We start from the raw sequence: 8,379 nt of genomic DNA on the forward strand, positions 1-8,379 counted from the left end.
CAGTCCCACCCACAACTCAGAAACAAATTTAAGATCAACTCTTGCTGGACTGCACAAACTATGTCCTGAAAAAAACGACACAGATTTTATTTTATTTTGCAAAAAATGGCAAAACGGTACATAAAAGTCCCACTCCGGCCCTCTTTTGATCTATTTTCAAAGCGTTCTCAGTGTTTTTTTTTCATTATGATTGTTGCTGTTTATCAAAAAAGCTGTATCGTTTTCTAGGGTTGCTTCTGCAGAGCAGCAGTAATGTTTTAGAAATATACCTCTGAATTGTGGGGGGGACTGTAGAGCAAGCCCACCCCAACTTCCCATCATCCACCTGTTTACACTCAGTAATTTTTAAGCTGAATTTCTTATTATATGTCCTCCATCATGATACAATACCACAGGAACATGTTAGAAGCACCAAAAACACATTTTTTATCCAAGTGGATCTTAATGACAATTAACTGGAAGGTGTCTTGCTGGAGGGCCAGAAGCCCTGCAAAGCCCTTTTGCAGTCAAACAGAGATGAGGGGGATCAGAGGAAAACCCATCACTATGGCGAGAAAATAGACTCACCCCAATTTGTGTGTATGTAACAAGCAATTTGTGAATATTTTTTAAGATCCGGGTGTAGTTAGTTTCAATCTGTTGTAATTTTAAGTTGTTAAGTTTTTATACATGGGAATACACAATTGCAAGTACATAAAGTTATGCACAACATGTATTGATTGAGTTACAAATCAAGAATTTTAAATTCAAACAATGTTCAAATCCAAATCCTGACACATTGCAACCTGTCAAAAATCACAAATGCAGTTACCCACAAATCATGAACTACACACACACAAATAAGAGTGGATCTATTGTCTCTCCATACTTCACAGTAACAGAACAGGAAGAAGAGCAGTCTACCTGGGGACACAAATCATGAAGGGGAGCTGTCCCAGTGACCCTCCTCAGGGATAGGAAACATAATTAAAATGAGGACCAGCGACCATGTTCAGGGACAAGACACCTAAGAAGGAGTGGCTCCAGCATCCCTCTCCGCAGGGACGGGACACATGAAGAGGAGCAACCCATAATGCCCTTTTCCTTGGGGACAGGACAGAGAAGGACAAGTGGCCCCAGCAATCCCTGTCAGAATGGATGGTATGGAGGTATGGAACCAGTGCTCTGACACACAGAAGTTGAATGGGTCTGTGACTGTAGAGCACTTCAGACCTTCAAGGAAGGTAGAAAAGCGCTATACAAGTGTTGTTACTGTAATCCTTTTAACTTTTATCCGCTGTTGAACACTGGCGCCAACCTTCCACTGGAAGGTGGTGGGGTTCAGTGTCTTGCCCAAGGACACTTCAACACATGGGCGGGCAAGGTGGGTATCATTCCCGCAATCTTCCGATCAGGAGTCGACCGCCCTACTGCTGCACCACAGTCGCCCCCATAGGGTGAGAGTTTGACTTACCCCAAAGAGAACATCTCCAGTGCAAGTCACTTAAAAATCCTTGATTCCTTGTTTATTTACAGTATACCATGCATTATTTACACACTATTGTTAAGGAAGATGCATATTTGTATGACTAAAACAGACTTTAACACTGCAGCATTTTGTGAAGTAGTCATCCATTTTTGCATGGTTTCCTTAGAAACAACAGCTTGGATTGCTAATCCTTTTCAAATTTAATTAGATTAGATGTTAACAACTATACAATTGACAATTCTTTAATAACTTTTCTAATGAAAATGATCTGTACATTTTTTTTTTATTTGTGACCTGATTTATTTTAAAGATTTTTCTATTAAAAAGAAAAAAAAGGAAAGCATAGATTCCTAGGATACTTGCTTCACATTAATGACTCTTTCAATAGAAAATAATCTGCATACATATATATTTTTTGTTGATATTTGATACTAGATTTATATTATTTTTTCTTTTTTTTTCTAATGAAAAATAACCTGTATATTTAGCCTGAATTTTGATAATAGGTCTGCATACGCAATGACAAAGTCTGAAATAGTGTTGTATCTATTCACATAGTCATGTAATGTATTGTTACTTATGGATTAAAAATAACCTCAATCTATGTTGGAAAGATATAAATATCTGATCTGAAGTTATGAACCGGATAATGATAATACACATAAAGGAAATGGTATGCTCAAGATGGGGTGGGATTATATAAGTTTACTTCCTCCCACTCCCTTTCAGGCAATCTCTCAATCTCTGTGTTTGACATGTCTTTATAGATGTAAACTTCTGATGGTTGATTGTATTGCACATTCATTTACTTTTTTCTTTGTGATTGCTTGAAATAAACTATTTCTAATCTAAATCTAATTTCTAATCTATTTGGTTGATTTTATGGTATTTTTATAACTTTTTTCTGCAATTTTACCAAAAATATACATAATTTTGCTGATCTGTTGACCTGAATTTTCCATAGCAACATCATGTGAGGAGTCACATGGTTCACAGAGTCATTAGCTTGTTTTTGTGTACATTCGAACATAAAATCTCTGAATATTGAGTACAAAAAATCATTGAAATTGCTTAATCCATAATAAATCAGCACAATGAGATTGTGATTGCCAATTGACCTTTTTTTCGGTGTGATCACTGAAGAACACACTGAAAATGAATAGTAAAACTGGTCTTCTAAATGCCCTACAACTGGATATATTGTGCCACTGATTACAGTCGCCCTTGTCTGTTTAGAAACAAAAAAACACATTTATTGCACACATTTTTGAAATCGGTCATGTATGTACATAGCTGCGTGTGCATGTGTGCGTTGACAAAAGTAAACACTGTGGTGTGTTCGGCTGCTCTCTGGCGTTTAGAGGCTCTGTTAAGTGGCACCTGGTCACTGCCAAAACAAACACAAACAGCGCGTTGGACACATGCGGGTCTGCGCGCACGCACGTGGGCACGCGTTCTGCAGCTAAGTGCCACTGTCATTGGGCCAAAACAAACAGGCCTAATGAGAAGCAGCTCCTGGGACAGCGAGCGAGAAAGTGAAAGTGAGACATGGGAGAGATGGGAGAGACCCGGCCAGGGCAAACACACTGACCCCGCTGTCTCCCCGCGCGCACTTAAAGGGCCCACTGTTCGCCCTGTCCCCCTCGATCAGCCTCGCACTAACTCCACTCTGTTTACCAAGAGGTGCGCATGAGGTGACTGATAGCAATTATGCAGAACAAGTTCATCCACTGAATGCACAGCAAAGCCTCTCAGTTGCACAGAATTCCCTTTTTTGTGACAGGTTTAGAGTTATAACAAAAAGTTAAAGATAGGAAAACATTTGCATTTAAATGGTCTATATCAGGGGTGTTATTCGCACACTGGGGCCAAAATCCATAACACACATTAGGTCGTGGGCCGAACAAGATAAACATTTATTGAACTCACTGTGACAAATTTTTTAAAACTTTAAAAATGTAACTTTTAAACATAAATATGAAAAGAAAGCCATAGATCATTATAATTGATCTCTCAGCCTCCGTAATCATAGTGTTGCTTCAATATATTACCAGTGCAAGATAACATCGGGCTGTTAAGAACAATATTATGAAATGACCTGGCGGGCCGGATCCGACCCCTGCGCTTTGACTTTGACACATGTGCTCTATATCATGCAATTCTAAACCCTTTCAGAGTAAACTATAACCATAAAAAAGCTAATATATTTATTTACCTTTGGCACATTAAAGAACTAATTATTCATGAAATACGAGTTATTGTCTTGAGTTTTTTTCTACATGAAAGGAAGACAACTCAATCTTTGAGGCTCCGCCTTTCACTTTCTGTGGGTGCCACCCATTTCATGACGTCAATTTAAAGATGGCCTTGGAAGCGTGTCTGCTTGCTGGAATATGTCCGCGAGACTCCAGAGACCTTCTCCACAGAAGCCTAAAATGCACATTTACGTAGATTTATAAAGACTTTTTATTAGAAGTGGCCACTTGAACGTAGCTTTTGTCTGGTTTCATTGGAGGTTACTTCCTGGAGGGAGTTTGTTGCATGGTTGTCCACATGTCTCCTCAACAGGAGCAACAAAACCAAACTCCTTCAGTGTAATCTGTTGCTGTCACTTTGGCTGAGAAGCTGCTGAACTGATGTAAAAATAATGCAGGAAAGGCTTGAAGTCTCCTCAACAGGAGCAACAAAACCAAACTCCTTCAGTGTAATCTGTTGCTGTCTCTTTGGCTGAGAAGCTGCTGAACTGATGTAAAAATAATGCAGGAAAGGCTTGAAATCTAAAAATCTTCTTTGTCTTCGAGAGGAGAGTCTCCAGCACGAACTGACGGGAGCCACGTGTGTCATCACAATGACGGAGCGAGTGTTTGACATCGTCATACTGACCTCTGCTTGTTAGGTCACATCCTGTCTGTATCATTTTTGTCTGCCTGATGTTTGCTTTGGCTGCTGCAGCTCTGTTGAGGTTTGAGCCAGAAGAGAAAGGCGTGCTTCTGTCTTGTAGTGCGCGCCCACGTCACAAATCTTTGTGCGCCGTACAGTGAGCGTAATGTTTGCGTGCACCGATAGTTATTTTCAGTTCGGCCACTGTGGTTTTGTTATTTTTAGTCCTGAAAGACTTTGTGTGTGGAAATGTGCGCGTCTACAAGGGTCTGAATGCTGTATGGAGGCTTGAGTGTGTGTTTTTTGGCAAGCGTGGGGTTAGGAGGTTGTGGTATGATGTGTGCACAGGGGTTGTTGATGTCAAAGAGCAGTTAGAGCTGCGACAACCTCTGGAGAGGCTAAATCCGAGGAACAAGGCCTCTAACATACTCTGCTGTCTCCTCGGTTAGTCTCTGCCTGCAGCTCAGATGACCCATGCTGCTATTTAAAAGCTAAAAACGTCTGTCATCTCGTCCAGTTCAGCTTCACAACAGACACACTACAACTTGTCGATCTTCAAAATTAAGTGTAGAAGTGATTAAGGTGAATGCAGCAATCGTGTGGTTTTAAAGTTTCTGGGAAACTATGGTGTTGTCGCTGTTGATCAGCTAAGCTGGGATGGAATCATGTAATATTTGTACCATTCGATATGTAAAAAACTAAAGACTTTTCTAGGAAATTTTGCATCAATAGAAATAAATCTTAAAGATTCCAAAGATATCAATTAAACACTTTGTTGTCACTAAACCAGATGATCACAGTTCACAACAACTGATGCATCTGATTGCCAGTTCCATGGGGAAGACTCAGGCCATGCTAGAGAAACTACCCCACATTTAGCCCTCCAAACAAAAAGTTATGGAAAAATAGTGTCTTCAAATACGGATGTCACTTCTATTCGATGACATCATCAATAGTTGCCGGTCTGCTGTGTTAGCGGGAGCTGCTTGCTAGTGCTCGAAAATACATCAAAACATTGGTTTCTAAAACAAAAAGTCATTGCTGACATTTAAATGGGAGCCTCTGTGTGTCAGAGCACACCCAAGTGAAGAAATACGTTTCTCCTCTGGGTCGCCCTGCGATTGCCCTCACAGCTCTGCTTCTGTCCACCACGAGGGTTAGCCCTTAAAAAAACGTATTTGGATAACCCTATCACTTCAAATGTCCCTACAATTGGGGGGGATTTGGATTCGGCTTACGTCAGTCAGCTGACTTGGAAACACCTCGGGATTCCCCCAGAGGTGCTGGAGGAAGTGGTCGGAAAGAGGGAAGTCTGGACATCTTTGATTATATTGCTCCCCCCACCAGGTGATTCCAGATGAGCAGAAGAGAATGGATGGATAGATGGATGGCTGGACGGACGGACGGACATTTGGATATTGTGTTTCACTTTTACATATTAATCTGATTCTGATGCTTTTTAGTTACAAAATAAAAAAATCGCTTAAAGAATTTTGTAACTAATTTTACTTTTAAATATGTCTTAAATAAAAAAAGATAGCACATTAGAAGGGAAAATAAAAAGGAGTAAAAACTGTAAAAGGATGAACACTAGTTCACCTTAAAGCATTTAAAATCCTATAGCGTCAAGCACATGCACATGTAGGGGTGCTAAGTGCCCTAGTGCCCTGTTTTTTTTTTTTTTGTTTTTTTGGGGGGGTTTTTTGTATTAATTATATCTTGGAATCTATTTAAAAATGTAACTAATTAATTGCATACTTGGGGAAAAATTAATCGCAATTAATCTAAATTTTTTGTTTCATTATTTGGCAACCACTTATCTGCAAATAATCCCAACATGAAATCACTTAAAACACATTTAGAACATTTATTTTTAATTAGTGCTGTCAATCGATTAAAAATATATTCAGATTAGTCAAACTTTTGTGTGTTGATTAATCACGATTGATCAATGTTTTCTTAGGTACATTTTATATGACAATATGTTGCTTTGGAACAAAAACAGACCAGAGAAAAAAAGGCTTCTTTCATTTTTATTATCTTACACTGTTTTCTATTTTATCAAGTGTTAACCCAAAAATGTAATTTGTGTTCAAAAGCACATCAACAGTAAGAGAAGTAGAACTCTAAAGACTTTTATGTTCGCAGTATTACTCGAGGAAAGTCAAGGCTCAGTCCGACCTTGGCTCAAATAGTCCACTCTTTGTTAAAAAGCGATCTAAACTCAAAAGATAACAAGATTAAAGTATTAAAATCCAATTAAATAGTTACTTATTTTGTAAATAACCATGGTATAAGTGGGATAATACCTGACGAAGGGTTTTATCACACGCCAGCCTGAACCGCCGAGGCAAAGCGAAGGACTGCTGCTCTGTGAGGTGTGATTCATTTGCGTTATTAAATATTAACGCGTTCATTCTTTTTGTTTAACCACGTGTGTTGACTTTCACAGCCTTTGTAATAATATAAATTAACTCTTGTAAGTGATGCAAAAAAAAGAAGGTGTCAGGTGGTAGCTATGGATTTCTATAGCAACTGAAAGGTTTGGTAAAGCGACCCTTTCTGCAGAGCGGCAGGAGTTCTTTAGATATTTGGCTCTAAGTTGTGGGAGTTTGCACAAAGTCTCCCGCCCCCCTTCACATCGCCCATAACTTAGCAACCCTGCTATCTTACAGTCCCTCACGCCTCCAAACTAATATTAGTGATGTAATGGGGAGCAATATTGGAGCTTTCCAGGCGTACAAGTTTGGAGCCAGATGCCAGTTCAGACGAGGAAAAAACAAAGACGGACATGGATCTATTTGTCTGCAAGTAGAATGAAACACAGAAGGGAGCTGATGACCCACCAATTGTAGCTTGACTAATAAGCTCTTTTTCGAACAGCATTTTTGTCTGCTCTTTAGTCACATTGATCTGAATGAAGACAAACTCTGAAATGCAGTTTTAAGCCTAATTTTCTTCATGTTCTTCATCATCAGAAAAACGCCACAAAATGTTGTTAAAAACACCGAAATACAATTTTCATTCAAGTGGGTCTTTAAACTATTAAAAGTTTGCAAAATAAAAGAGTTCATAATTTGACTGAAATGTTATCAAATGCAGCTTTAAGGAGTAAAATTCTCTCCCAAACAAAGTGTTAGCTGACAAGAGATCTGCAGCTGATTGCCAGCTTTGTGTGTGTTTTTCATTTACCCTGTGGTGCATGTGGAGCTGCAGGACGGCCTGTTGTCTGCAATGTTCAGAAGAAGTTATTCTTGGCAGGAGACTGTTCCAGGGGAGAGCGTTCTCCCGTGAATAAATCCAGGTAAACCGTTGGTATGCCGTGCCGTAAATCTGTGCGGGCAGCCCTGCCAGAGGGCATGCTTGCAAACATTCAGGTTCACAAAAACACAGCAGATCGGCAGAACCGTCTGGACTTTGGAGGGAGATGATTTCCTAACCTCATATGTTAGAGTGTTTAGTCAGTGCGTCCTCACAGAGCGTCTGTTTTTGGTTCTGAGGTGAAAAATGTGTTGTGGACCACCATCAGGCTCACTCATCACTGGGCTGATGTATGCAGTGAAGAGCTGCCCTTAGGGGGGGGGGGCTGCATAGTCTGTGCATGTGTGCACATGGCTGCCAAAGCGCTCATCTGTTAACTGTGGGAAAAAAGGAGAAAACACTTAAAGGCAGATTTATAATCCTTTATTCTTCTTTTGAGGCAGAATGTCAAACTGCTTGTTTTTTTTTTCTACTACAACATAAAAAACATGAATAACGTTACTTCTGAATGATGTGAACTGCTATAGAATTACCCCAATGTGGTGCTAAAATGTAGGTCAAGGGCGACACCTTGTGGTCAACCTTAGAATTCACAACAAAGATGCTAATAATATTTTATTTTTAGCTTACATCAAATACATAAATGAATAAATAAAATAAATTAATATAACCCCCCAGTATTATTTCAAACTAATTAGATTAAAATATGAAGTAGATTTATTCTGATCTCTTATTCTTTTTTTCATATCCATACCAGTCTGTATCTGTAG

This window comes from Oryzias melastigma, linkage group LG5, assembly GCF_002922805.2.
Source record: "Oryzias melastigma strain HK-1 linkage group LG5, ASM292280v2, whole genome shotgun sequence".
In the NCBI taxonomy this organism is placed as follows: domain Eukaryota; kingdom Metazoa; phylum Chordata; class Actinopteri; order Beloniformes; family Adrianichthyidae; genus Oryzias; species Oryzias melastigma.